Below are 13547 nucleotides of genomic sequence, written 5' to 3'. Positions count from 1 at the left end.
TGGGACTGTTTTCTCCCAAAACAGTGGTGGAAGCTACTTGGACACTGACATTGGAACTCCTTGATGAGCAAAGGTGCAGTTAAAATAGTCCAGCAGTACAGGGCTGGCAGCCAGTGTGGGGACACCAAAGCTCATGTGAAGCGCAGGAGGTGCAGCACTCCCGTGGGAGATGGGGCTCGGCTGACCTGCTGAGGAATTCAAGTCAAAGGATCGAGTGAAGCAGATCCGTGGGCTTTGGTTTATTGAAAAAATCCACCTACTTGTTACAAAAATAGGCAAGTGCCTCCACAGCACTTTGAAGCCTTCAGAAATAAAGCTGACCCATGGCCCTGTGCCCCCAGGCAGGAATGCGGGGGACGGATCTTTTCACACAAACCCAGCCTCCGAAGGTCACTGTAACACAGAAATAGAATGAGGTGAGAAGACATTTCCTGCTTGCCTTCATGCACAGCAGGTGCTTTTGTGTCAGAAGGACAAAGCCTCTAATCCTCTGATCTGCCTCCTCAAATTCTAACAGGATTTCCAGCGCTGGAAAATGCATTTGTGGCCTGGCACAGTAAACCACCTTCAGAAAGTACAAGCAGCTTGAGCTGTTCTGTGATTGACATGGGGGCACCAGGACGAATTTGCTGAGCCTTTATATATTCATCGGAGTGCTGAAAAATTAATTACGGTATTGCCATATGGAGAGAAAAAAAAGTGGTTTCATCCAGACTTTCAGAAAACTTGAGGCAACTGGCCTTGGAGCACAACCTTGAACACACTGAGAGATCACTTCAACAATTTAACCATCTGGAGAAAACCTGAACCCACAAAACTGGAGGACAAAGGAAACAGAGCGATGGGATAGAAGACCAAAATCATGACATTAAAAATTATATATGTGTATATATAGCTATGGTGACTAACACGTGTATTCAAGGGCTAAGAATTAACATTCCTTTGCTTCTGCAAAAACAAGAAAGCAGGTTTACAGTGCTTTATTTTTATACCTGTACTTGTCCTGACGGACACCTTCGGAAGCTGCACAGTCGCCAGCAAAGACTCATTCACAAAGAACACGTGGCAGCTACTGATAAAACACTCAGAGCAGAGATGCTGCAATAGATTATGCTGCTCCTAAGCTTTCACCTGGACAAAAAGAAATCACAGGATCACAGACTGGCTCAGGCTGGAAGGGACCACAGAGGGTCATCTGGTCCCATCTTCCTGCTCAAGCAGGGTCATCCCAGAGCACATGGCACGGTTCTGGAATAACTCCAGTGAGGGAGACTCCACAACCTCTCTGGGCGATCTGGGGAAAACTGTCACAGCACATTCTCAATACGAATATTTATGTACTGCTTCAGCTCTCACAGCTCTGCCATCTGATGTCTTCTCTGATGACTGATTTTCCACTTGCGATCTTAAAAAATCATATGCAAAAAGCTCAGTGTTCAACAGCTTTCGATTTGGCTGCTAATGACACATTTTCTGTCAAAACAGACAGCCAATACTGCGTCGCAGCAATTTCTCCATTCAGTCCATCGTTCCACCTTTCAGATATTTGATTAGTCAGAGCATAAGCACGTAGTCGAGCTCAGTCAACAAGCAACTACACTCGAGCCCAAAATACTTGTACCAGGCAGTGCTCTAGAAACGAACTGCAGCTTCATGGGAGAAAGACACTGATAAACAGGGGCTTGGACCAGGTGGTTCCCAGGAACAGATTATTCTGTTCCATGAACAAATGAACAATTTCAAAGCCTGCTCCTCTGAATCGTAGCAACCTCTGCCCTGAAGATCAAGCCAGCAAAGCCACAGCACGGCAGTACCCAGCTGGAGATAAGGATATCTCCCTGGTACTGCTGCAAGAGACAAGCACTGTGACAAGAGACTGGCAGAGCTGGCACTAATAAACAACACAACTCCGTCTCCCAGGCAGCACCTCCTTCCCCAGCTCTACAGCAGCAATTCAAGTGCTACACAGAAAAGATGATCCAACTTTGAACAAGAAAATTATTAACAGTATTAAACTGGATTAATTTTACTCCAGTCGTGCCTTTCAGGATACTGATGGAGCCATTAAAATCATTCAGATCAAATGGACATGACCCTCAGATTTACAATTTCCACTCCCGTTTCATAAATAGTGAAAAAAGCATTGGACTAAGGAGAGATGAGTGGATCTATTCTGAGTCAAATAAAATACTGTTATAAAAGCCAAATACTTGGTGGCATTTATCATTCCCTGGGCCAAAATCCCTTATGTCACCCTCTGTTCTACAACACACTGACATACTGAGACATGAATCTTTTCGCCTCTCAGGTTGTTCCCAATGTTCCGACAGCTCTTTGATCTCTTCCTTGTGTACTGAACCCAGCATTAACTCGAGTAGGATACGGTGCTGCCTCCTGCCAGGCATCAATAAACTGCCCTGAGCTGCACACCCAGAAAAAACCTGCTCTGTCAACAATGTCTGACGTTGGGCCAGAGGAACTACTGCCTCTGCCTTGATGATAAGGCTTCTCTTTTTCCTTCAGTGGGGACATCTGGCTTTTCACATATGCAGGAAATAGGATTTTTTCCCCCACTTTAATGCAAATGCCCACCTCAGAACCACTGGCTGGGTATTGCCAGCTTGTACACGTGTTCCTCTGGTTGCCTGTGAGCAGGTCATTGTCATCAGCAAGCCACAAAGGAGCTTCCTCTTCCCCCAAAGCCCCACGAACGGAATAGAGCACAGAGGGTCGAGTGTGACTCTGAGGAGTCAGAGCAGTGATGCTGCATTTCTCCCCGTTTCTGAACAAAAGGATGTCTAAGCCAGGAACTCTGACAGCAACAAGCCTGCACAAGCACTGTACACTACCTTGTTCTTCAGAAACACAACATTATTCAGCAAAATCAAGGCCTGGAATGAATTATTGAGAACACGTACACTATCTAGAAGCTTTATGAGCACTAAACAATCCCCTCCACCTCCCTACATGCTTGAGAAAGCACAGAAAGGGAAAAACTGTCTATTAATTGAAAGACAACAGTTCAGGCACTAAAGACATTAACGTATTTATTGAGGGGGGGGTGATAGAAAAAGAAATAGCTGAAGCAGGAAAAACCAGCTCCGAAATCCAAACGGTGGCACTGGGAACCTGGGAGCACCTGGATGTGCACAAACACTCGTGTGGAACATCCCCACATCCAGCACAGGGACAGGGAGGCCCAGGGAACCCCAGGGGCTGCTCAAACCACACTCACAGCTTTGGCACAGAAGAGCATTTTTAACCACAAGTGAACCCCGGGGACTTTTTTACTTCCTGGGAAGTTTTAAGCACAGAGACCAGAGAGGCACTTTAACACATCAAAATGAAGACAGAAGAGTAACATAAAAGCACTTGAAACTCATGGTCCAATGCAGAGACCACCAACATTTTAAGGCAGGATAATAATGAACAGCTGATACAGGCGTATTTTGCAGCTCACAAAAACAAGGAGGAATGAAAGATCACAGGTTTGTCCTCACCAGTTCATCCAGACCTGAGAGCCTCAGCACGAGCACTCACTTGCCCATGAGCAGCCAGACCAAGAACCTTCCCTCAAATCGCCCCCACCCAGCCACACTCACACCACAATTACAGCAGCCCTGGCACCTGATCCCAGTTTCTCTGGCTATATCCAAGGAAGGGATTTAGTAACCTGAGAATGATCTCACAGTGAATTTAGAAACACCTTTCCGAATTTATTACAAAGAAGGATCCTTTGACTTAAATCTGACTCAAAAGAAAACCAGACTATACCGAGTTCTCCCAGCTCCCCACCTCATGCCTGTCCCCACGAAGCCACACAGTGAAGCACGACCAACTGATCCCCCTATGATCACTGTTAACACTCTGGAAGGCATGAGACGTTCACCAGCCTCGAGAGGCACAGCAAGTCCTGCAGCTACTGAGCAATCTGCTGAGCCAACTCCCTCGCTGACCTTTTTGTTACAGATCTGCAAGTTCAAAGGGTGGCATAAAGCCGTCATAAAAACAGATAACTGGCACTGCATCCAGAATTTCTGCAGGGGGAATCCCACCTGAGCCAAATCAGTTACAGAACAGGAGCCATGCCAATCCAAGCAACTAAATGTGAAATGGCAAAGCTGGAAAGGAAATTAAAGATCCACACGTCCAAACATCTTTCATGACACAGCAGCTGGTACAGGATGCTTCAGAAGTGACTTAGGCACAAAATCTAATGTCTTTTCATTTTCCAGTAATCTGTAGCTTTGAACTTGATGAGCCAACAGGAGACACCTGCTCAGTGAAAAAGATTGGGCAATTTTTTCATTTTGTTTCACCACATATGAATCAACCAGCAAACCACGGACAAAAGGTCCATGTGAACTACCAGACACAAACTCTGCCCAGGGACTGCCCCGGTCAGCCTGATGAGTTCTCCTCCCCAAAGTCATCAGGTTCAAGAGCCAAAGTGTTCAAAAATCAGGATGAACAAAAAGCAGACAGACAGGATGGAAGAGCTCTGCCTGACCAAACCTGCCCAGTGCTTCAGCAGCGTGTGGCTCTGCAGCAAAGTGATAAACACTACAGATTCTGAAGTCTAATAAAAGCCACTCCAACCTACTACAAACACTGTCTTGCACATTGGTTTAGAGCCAATATTGGTTAAACAGTTATAAACAATCTTCTGTTAATTATATATCTTAAAATATACACTCATGCCTTAACAAGTTTTTCACTCCAGCCTTCTGTGCAGATGTGAGCAGGAGCAGAGCCATTGGATCAGCCACAGGCACTGTTTGCAGACAAGTTGTGGTACTGACTCTCTGTGAGCAGCTACAACCTCAGGCTCTGGGAGCTCAGTTCAAATCCAGCTTTCCAGGGTTATTAGACAGGACATGACAGACACAAGAGCACAACCATTTCTAGAGTCAAGGTGAACAAAGATGGCAAAAGCTTTAACCTTAAAGTTACTGTTTTCAGCATTTTTAGAGTGGGAAAAGCTGTTAAATCAAAAATAAAATAAATTCAATGGAACTGAAACAAGAATTTTGGGGACAATCTGAAAAATATACTAACCTGCTCCCTACAGAGCCAAGCTTGTGAAAACACCATCTTAGCCAGCCATAAATCTACAGTACAAAAAACCTGGATTCCAGATTAACTGCATTCTACATGGTGTGCAACAGTCCCATATCAACAAAGACAACACTGTGTGATCATTTCTTTACACATGTATCACACACACGCAGCACAAATAATCTCTGAAGAGTCTGCACGTGCTGGTGTGGAAGCAATACTAAAACACATTCCAGTATTTAAGAGCAAATAAGAGAGAAAAGGCTCAGTGTTGTTTGTCAGAGGTGTCACTGGGGCCTAAGTTACAAATGTGCTTCAATAAAGTGCCTTTGGGATAGGAAAATATGTATTTCGTCCTAAGGCTTCAGCCTTTCCATCATCTCCTTAGATTTCCTCCTCATGCATAAGCACCAACATGACAGTGACACTATTTAAGCAAATATTTCACATGAACAACAGATTCAGACTGAGATCTACAGACATTTCCTGCATGTGACAACACAGGCTACAAGAAAACCTCTCCCTGTCCAAAACGAACCCTCTGTGCCCTGAGAGCGCAGGGAAAAGGATCCCATGGAATCTGCAAGCACTGCAGAAGCAAAAGGAAGCACAATTCCAATATGTTTAACGACTGAATTAGCATAATGCTCACGAGGCAGAAAGCAGCCTCCCTGACCTTCTTGAAATGCTGACCTGTAACTATTGATGAGCCTTTCCGATGGGCGCTGTGATTCATCCAGTTGAGGAAGGAGTCAAGGAAACATCATTGTCCTGTCAAGTGAGAGCAGGTCAGACACGTGGAAACCTCTCCAGCAGCCCCACACATCCACAGAGGAATAGGACTAAAACTGTACTTTGGAGAGTAACAAAGACCTAAAGTTGTACTGGAGACTCTGCTGTAATCAGAGTGATTCATTTAATCTCTCCTTCGCAGGCAGCAGTGATTTAATTATTTTTTAAAATATTAATTTTGTGAAGAACATTAACTGGACATTAGGATGACTTGTAAGAAATGGGATACATAGATCCAAATGTTTTAGAAATATTTAATACTACTTGGCTAAATGAAGATATCTATTATAGAATCACAGAAGGGTTGGAAGAAACCTTAAAGCTCAACTCATTCCACCCCCTGCCATGGGCAGGGACACCTTCCACAAACCAGGTTGCTCCAAGCCCTGTCCAACCTGGCCTTGAACAGCTCCAGGGATGGGGCAGCCACAGCTTCTCTTGGACATAACTGTTACTGCAGGCTCAAACATGCAAAAAACCCACACTGCATCATGTTTACAGCAGGAACAGGATCGTATTTAGATAGCTCTGCAACCATCATGTTGCTGAAAACATTCTGATGGCAGATTACACTAATATTTGACATTCAGTAGTGCCAATACAGTAAGACACTGTTTGACAACAATAACAACAGTGACATTTCTGTAAGGTCCCCCAGTTAGGGAGCAAGCCAGCCGTGCTGCTCAGCTTCAGCAGAAAGGCCTGTTGTACTCGTTAGGGTCAATGAAGAATTCCCAGTGTTCTCATGAAATATCGAACAGTTACAGTGACCAGAAATTCCAACTCTGTTTAAAACACATCCTGGCTTTGCTGGGCTCTTTATGGATGAGGCAGCTTTGTCCATCGAAAGCCTTGTATGGTTGAACATACTCCCAGCAGATAAACATCCCTCCTAAATGTTGGCACAACTCCCTCCCTGCGAGGAGCCGCCCGTGCTAGGGCTGCACTGAGACAGCCAGGCCTAGCCTGGGCTGAAGGCTGAGCTCATTAAAAGAGCAGAATAAAGACAAACTTCAAATTCTGCTCCTGTTTGTGCTTTTCAAAGTCTCACCAACACTGTAAAATAATGATCATCCTCATTTTATGACAGCAGGAATAACCAGTTTTAGAACTTGACATTTATTAACATCACTTGTTGAAAGGCATTGAAAGCACATATTTAACCAATACTGTGATTACAAAAACAGTCACTATGAAAATATAAACAGAAGAGGCAGCTGTGTATGGCAACAATGTTGCAGCACTAAAAGCACACACAAATCCTTCCTATTTTCCTTCACTTCACTAAAACACTGGCAGCTTCCTACCCCTGGAAACTACAAAGGGTAAAATGGTTCGTAACTACCAGAACCAAAGACAAACTAACAAAGTACAGCCTGAGCATCTTCACTTCTCCTCCTCCTCCCCAATGCACTAAACCCATGTAGTTCAGATTCAAACAACAAAATGCAGCTAACTTCTTTTTCTTCTCTCTTTGCCACCCATCTCCTCAGCATCCAAGAGCTGGAGTTGCCCGTTTGGAGCACAGGCACTTCCCGGAGCTCCACACAGGAACTGGGTCAAGCCCGGAGCTGGAGTCAGCAGCCCACTCGGCTCCCGGCGATTCCCAGCCCCCAACCAAATGAAAGGGGTGTTTTGACCTGGAAACAAGCCTCAGATCTCCTCCCTGCCCACATTAAAGCTCATCTAATTGTGTACAGTAAGACAAGCCTTACTCCAAAGCTGCCCGTGCTGCGGCATCTCTCTTTGGAAGAGCTGCTGGAGCGCACACGTTTCTTCCCTCCAAGTGAAAACTGGGGAGATACCAAACCTCCGGCAACTGAATTATTTTTTTCTGCTCGTTACACCAGCCTAATGACCATCCTGACTCGTAATTACTACAATAGTAAGAAGCTTTTAGTTCTCACACTGCTGCAAGACCAACACTATCTCCTTTCAGGCAAGCAGCAGCTTTACTCTAGGCCAAAACTGAAGTTTTGGCACTTAATTCTGGTAAGAACTTTTAATGAACAGCTCTGTAAGTGGCTTTAGAGGAGCCCAGATCCCCCCACCCCCAGCGTTTAAGTGTGTGCTCATTGGACATGACTCAACCACAAACAAGCAGTGTTTTGGATAATAACCCTCTGTGCCCTGGACTGCTCAAACTGCATCACCACAATCACACAACCCTCAGAAAACATTCATTTCCTCTCCTCAAGCGTGTTTTGTAGAGATGAAGTGCATAAAAAGAAAACTCAATTCCCATTGTCTCAACGTAAGTGTAAGGCATTCAGGAACGGCAAAAATATGTATTAATGATCTCCTATTTATACAGATGCACTGAAAAATATCCCCAAGCTGTTTGAAAGCTTCTTTGTTTGCAAAATTCCAGCATTACATATTCCCAGAACAAACCACAGACAGCGAGAACGAAGAAAATACATCTCCTTCATTTGAGAAAAGAATCTAAAGATAAAGTATGCGTCCAGAAACAGCTTAATTTTAGGAGTCTGAATTCTTTATGCCTAGGCCTGAGGAAAATCATCACCCAGTAGACTTAAACATCCTTTTGTGATCAGCTGTTCAGGTCATACCAATCATGAGAATAAAAGGGAAGCATTAGGGGTTTTTTTAAGCAATAGCTGCAAATAGATAAAACAGCCACCACACTAAATATAGTGTGTTTTGGCAACACTCAATATCCAGGTTTTCATAAGAATTTGGTTTTCCTGCCAGTTAACAGAACCCAAGACATGGAAAGTCCTCTTCACCCACAGAAGCTCTCTCAAGGCAAAGAGCAACTGACTTGCTCTGGATTTGTTACTTGTTAATTTTTGAATTATTCCTGGAACACAGCTTGAAAAGAATGGCCTGAGAGTTCAGAAGTTCGTGTATGTCCTTCAATCTCACTGAGAGCCAATGAAGGACAAGAGAACAGAGAACCAACTTCACTTCTAATTCAGCAAGCAGAGCATCTCCTTGGAATCACGTATCTCACTGGAAGCACATATCCAGGCAACCCAACAGCCAATTCCTGGACATTTTTAGGAAAAGTCTGCACATCCAGCTGCCTAGGGCAGGTGCATCTCGAGTTTGTCAAGCATGAAGTCTTCTAGTTAAGCTGTTAAACCTACCAGGCTGTGGTCCCTCCAAGGAACATGATTAGGATTCAAGACTGGTTGCTGTGGAGAGAATTCCACAGCTCTCCCGACGCTATTATTCCAGTCTCTTTGGCTGCGAGCTCAAGACAACCACGCAGTGGTTTACACTACAAAGGCTACTTCCACAACCAGGGACTCATCATTTAAAAAGATTTCTGAAGCAAAAGCAAAAAGTCTATGGCTTTTGCCCTACAATGTCTTTGGGCGATTCCTACACACAAAACTAAAAACATTGCAACATTCCCAGGTTCCAGTCAGCCCTGTGCACCAAACACAAACCAGTGATACAGACTGGGCTCACAGCAGCACCACAAGCCTCATGCCTGGGCTTGCAGGATTAAGCCCATGGCACATAGCAGCATCTCCTGCTCTGTGAATAGCTCTGTAAAGGATTCACTGGAATGGTTCCTTCCTCCCCAAATGCTGCCTACTACTTGAGAATTGAACAAGCTGCACCTGCCCGAAGAAATAAATTTATAAAATCAATGAGCAGAAAAGCTGCAGCACTGCAAACCTCCCTATGACCAACAGCATCATGTACATTTAGCCAGCTAGGGAAGTGAAAGACTTCCAACTCATGCAAGAAAATGTCCCACTAAAAGAAACAGCTTGAAAACGAGGAAAGAACAGTGACATTACACATAAATGGATGCAGAACACTCCAATCTGCATTTAGACACACCCTTTTACTAGCCAAATTTTTCACTAACTACCCAGCACACGAGTCAGCAAAACCAATGCATTTGCCAAAGGACACTTCCCCTGGATAGTGAACAGTAGTGCCAAGTTACCAACTTCAAACTTTGGAGTGTCAATTCGAGAAAACACACCATGTCTTAAAGAAGTATCTTGATCTATGAAACTCCCCGATAAGAAACCAGTACAATTTTTAAACACACGAGCAGCCAGGAGAAGTCACAACTGTAAGGTGTCCCTAACTGACATGCTCAAGAAAATCCTCTCCGACAGGATCCCGAGTCCTGTCCCTGATGGGCACAGCACTCCCCACAAGCAACACTACACCAAAATTTTCAAGACTGTGGGAAGTACTCTTATCTCTGTTTACAAGCTCAAGGACAGACAAATCATATCAATTTGATTCTCATGTTACTTGGAAAACCTGCCAGAAGGGAGGAAGCTCCATGAGCAATGAACAAACACAGAGTAACCCCAGGGCAAGGACCAGGGAGGGAAGAGCAACACATTGCACACCAAGGAGACTGAGCTCCTCTTTTACCCTGCAGTAACCAAACACGTGCAAAAGAGAGGGCAGGTGACAGGACTGGTTTCAAAATTATCTAATAGCCAGAGAAACACAAGTGCTGAACGGAGCAGAGTCCAGGACAACACCCAAGCGAAATCACAGAGCTGTGCAGAGTCGCAGGAGTGGGAATGCCTGAGCTCTCTGTCCACCTGGGACCTGCTGGTCAGGACTTGCTTCTTTCACATGTGGTCTGAATGTCACCTTGAGCACACAGGGCAGGAAGGGCTGGTTAACTTATGAAACACAAAGTCTGAAATTCCTGCTTTCAATAAAATCTATTTCCAAGTTGTAACTGGTTTTTTTTTTTTCCTTTGGTAGAAATCAGGCACTTGGGGAAGCCTATTACCACTATTGCCAGAGGAGTCTGCACACACAAGGGGCTCAATTAACACCCAAGGTGATGGTGCTGCACATGGCTGAAAACAGAATTAAAAAAAAAAAAAAATATCCTGCAGCTACACAAAGCCTCAGTATGGCAGAGGGAAAAACTGCTTCATCATCAGGCATGGAAATGTTCTGAATCCCTGGTTATCTCGTCAGTCCAGAGCCGGGTGAGGAGGAGCACAGATGGGTACTGTGCCCTTTCTCCTGCCATAAGAGCAGCAGCTCCAGAACTGCAGCGTGAGCACAACCCTGGGGCTGGGGCCGTGCATGTCCTTTACTGCCACATATAAAATGAGACAGCAAAAAATGACAAACCAAAGTATTTGAGTTGGAAACAGTCCTAGACTTTGCCTCCTTTTACAGACTTTCCATACTGTGACACTCCAGAGTGACTGGGGTCTGTGTCTTCTATACTGGGAAGGGAACATTTATCTTAGAATTAGCTCAGGGCATTGTCTGAAACAGAGGAGAAGTTTACACACCTATTTTCAATAAACTCTACACCTATCAAAAGGGAATTACAGGCTACGAGGTCTATTTAAATAGGATTCCAACCTCCTTAACCACTCTGAAGGACAAAGACTTTAGAGCTTTACTTGCTAATAAATATCCCCGGTAATTTTTACTGGAAAAGGCAGAGCATACAGTGAAGAAAATCCTAACCCCAAAAAAAATACCCCAAAAAAAGCCAAAAAACGGGGGAAAGTTTGTAAGTTCTTGAAAGATTTTTTTTTTTTTTTCTGAGAAAGTCTTTACCTGGATTAAGCTGCCAGGCAACTTTATTAGCATTTCTGCCACACACTGTCTGCTTCCCCGCCACACCCTGCAAACGTCACAGGAAAACAAAGAAAACTCCCATTTTCATGTGGTCGTTAGAAAGATGCAAATCCTTCTGGTTTGTGGAGGAGAGACAAGGAAAAGAAAATGCCATCAACCTTCAGCTCTGGCAAAAAGTACCTCAGAAGCAGCTGAACAACTTCCCAGTTACCCTGGAAACAGAGTTTACCCCTCAGCAGACGGGAAAATTGCCTGCAATTACCACCCTGGAGAAAAGCACCAGTTTGGACAAAACATCAATTTCTGTTTGCTGCAGCTCCTTTAATGTGATCCCGGTAATTCATCATGAGCAATATTGGATCTGGAATGGAATTCTATTACCAAACCCCAAAGACCCGGAGTTGTATTACCAGACATGTAGGTATAATCAAAGGTTAGGATATCTCCTAATGGTACAGAAGAGCTCTGCCATCTGCCAAGTGTGATTTCCCCTAATCCCATTGCCCACACACAAATCAGAATCGCCCGGATTACGCCACAGAAATAGAAGTCAAGTCAATACCTGAATCCACGGGATTAATCTCCCACCTCCAGACAGGAGAAAGGCAAGAACAGCAACAATGCTGCAGGCAGGCTCAGGAAGGCAAAGCTTTCCACCCGACTCCGAACAGCACCACACAGGAAATTCTGGGATTTCACTGATTAGCTTCACCCGTCCAGAATCCCGGTGCTGCTCCCTCCCAAATCTGAGCGCAGAACTCTGTGCAAATTCAGGGAACTGACCTCCACGTGATCTTTTGGACCAGCTATTTCCACCCAGAAGCAGCACTCCACGTCTCTCCACGCACATACAAACCGCTCGGATTTGGAGTTAGGAGGAAAAATTAACAAACGAGCTGCACATCACGAGAACAACACAAATCTGTCCATCCAAGTGCTTCCAAAACAAAAATATATACCCCTAGCAGGAGGGTTGGAATGAGATGAGCTTTAAGATCCTTTCCGAGCCAAACTATCCTGAGATTCTACATACACACGATGCCAACAAGCAAAGCTATGTGCATCTTCAATTAAAAAGAAGCAGCGTGATGACTTTAAACTGGCACTTCAAAGTAATTGTAACGAGCAGATAATATATTTCCTGAAATCCAAGGCATAAAGGAGTCACATACCACTCTCGGCAATGCCTGAATCCCTCCTGCTCTGCCCAAGGAGCCATCGCCCGGCTATAAACCAGGGGGGAGAAGGGGGGAACATCTTTATTTGTCCATTTAAGACCTCCAAGCACATTATCATCCCTAATCCAGCGAGGAACAGATAATTGCAGCCCTCACGGATTACAAAATTACGCTCTAATCCTCAGAACCACCAGCACACCACCATCCACCAAAACCCACCTAACAACCCCTCCCCACCTCACACCGCTGAATTAGAACCACAGAATGGGGTTTTTTGGAGGGGGCTTTTCCCCCTCTTTCCAACACACGAGGACACGAGCCCTTGGCTCTGACGCAGTGAGAAAGAAGCAGCGAGGAGGTCCGGCACCAGGGCGAGGGGCCATGCGGGAGCAGCCACAGCACCGCCGGCACGGGACCCGCTCCCCGTCTCCCCGGGGCCGCGGAGGAGGGCGAGGCACCCCCGGGGAAGCGGGGATGGGGTTCCCATGCCGGCCCTAAGGGTCAGCGAGCACTGTCCGCCTTTGTCCCACCGCCGCCTCGCCCCTCACCGTGGCCTCACCAGCAGCACTTACCCAGCCAAACCACCGGCTGCTCCCTCCGCAGAACCGGGCGCCGGCTCCGCCGCACCGGGGAAGTTGCTTGGAGTGAAGTTGGGCGCGCAGCGGCCTTTCCCCCCGCGGCGGCGGCGGCGGCGAGCGGCGGCCGGGCACGGCCGGGGGCGGGGCGGGGCGGACAGGGGGGCCGTCCCTCCGAGCTCCCCCGGAGCGAGGGGCTGCGGGAAGGCGGCGGGAAGGCGGCGGGAGGAGGGAATGTCCCGCCCCGGTGCCGGTCCGGCCCCTTCGCCCCGGCGGCCGCGGGGCCCCGCGGGAAGCGCCGCTGTTGCCATGGTGACCGCGCGGTGCGGGCCGTGGGCGGGGCTCCCCCCGCGCAGCGCGCTCGCGATTGGCTCCGCCC

The 13547-nt window shown here is 46.2% G+C and overlaps 1 protein-coding gene across 3 annotated transcripts in view; it reads right to left on the bottom strand.

The window, feature by feature from the left end:
* Positions 1-13281, bottom strand: part of KIAA1671 (KIAA1671 ortholog) — a 65793-nt gene extending 52512 nt beyond the window's left edge. Inside the window, exons 1-4 of one of the 3 annotated variants that reach the window (XM_069030778.1) lie at positions 13166-13281; positions 5752-5829; positions 993-1131; positions 261-393 (exon numbers count right to left, since the gene is read on the bottom strand). The gene's annotated coding sequence lies outside the window, so the exon portion shown is untranslated. The remainder of the gene's footprint in view (positions 1-260; positions 394-992; positions 1132-5751; positions 5830-13165) is intronic. The other 2 variants (XM_069030776.1, XM_069030777.1) reach the window with 2 other exon arrangements.
* Positions 13282-13547: the final 266 nt, after the last annotated feature.

Source organism: Aphelocoma coerulescens, chromosome 15 (assembly GCF_041296385.1).
Source record: "Aphelocoma coerulescens isolate FSJ_1873_10779 chromosome 15, UR_Acoe_1.0, whole genome shotgun sequence".
NCBI lineage: Eukaryota > Metazoa > Chordata > Aves > Passeriformes > Corvidae > Aphelocoma > Aphelocoma coerulescens.
This window is presented reverse-complemented; position numbering and strand designations above follow the sequence as displayed.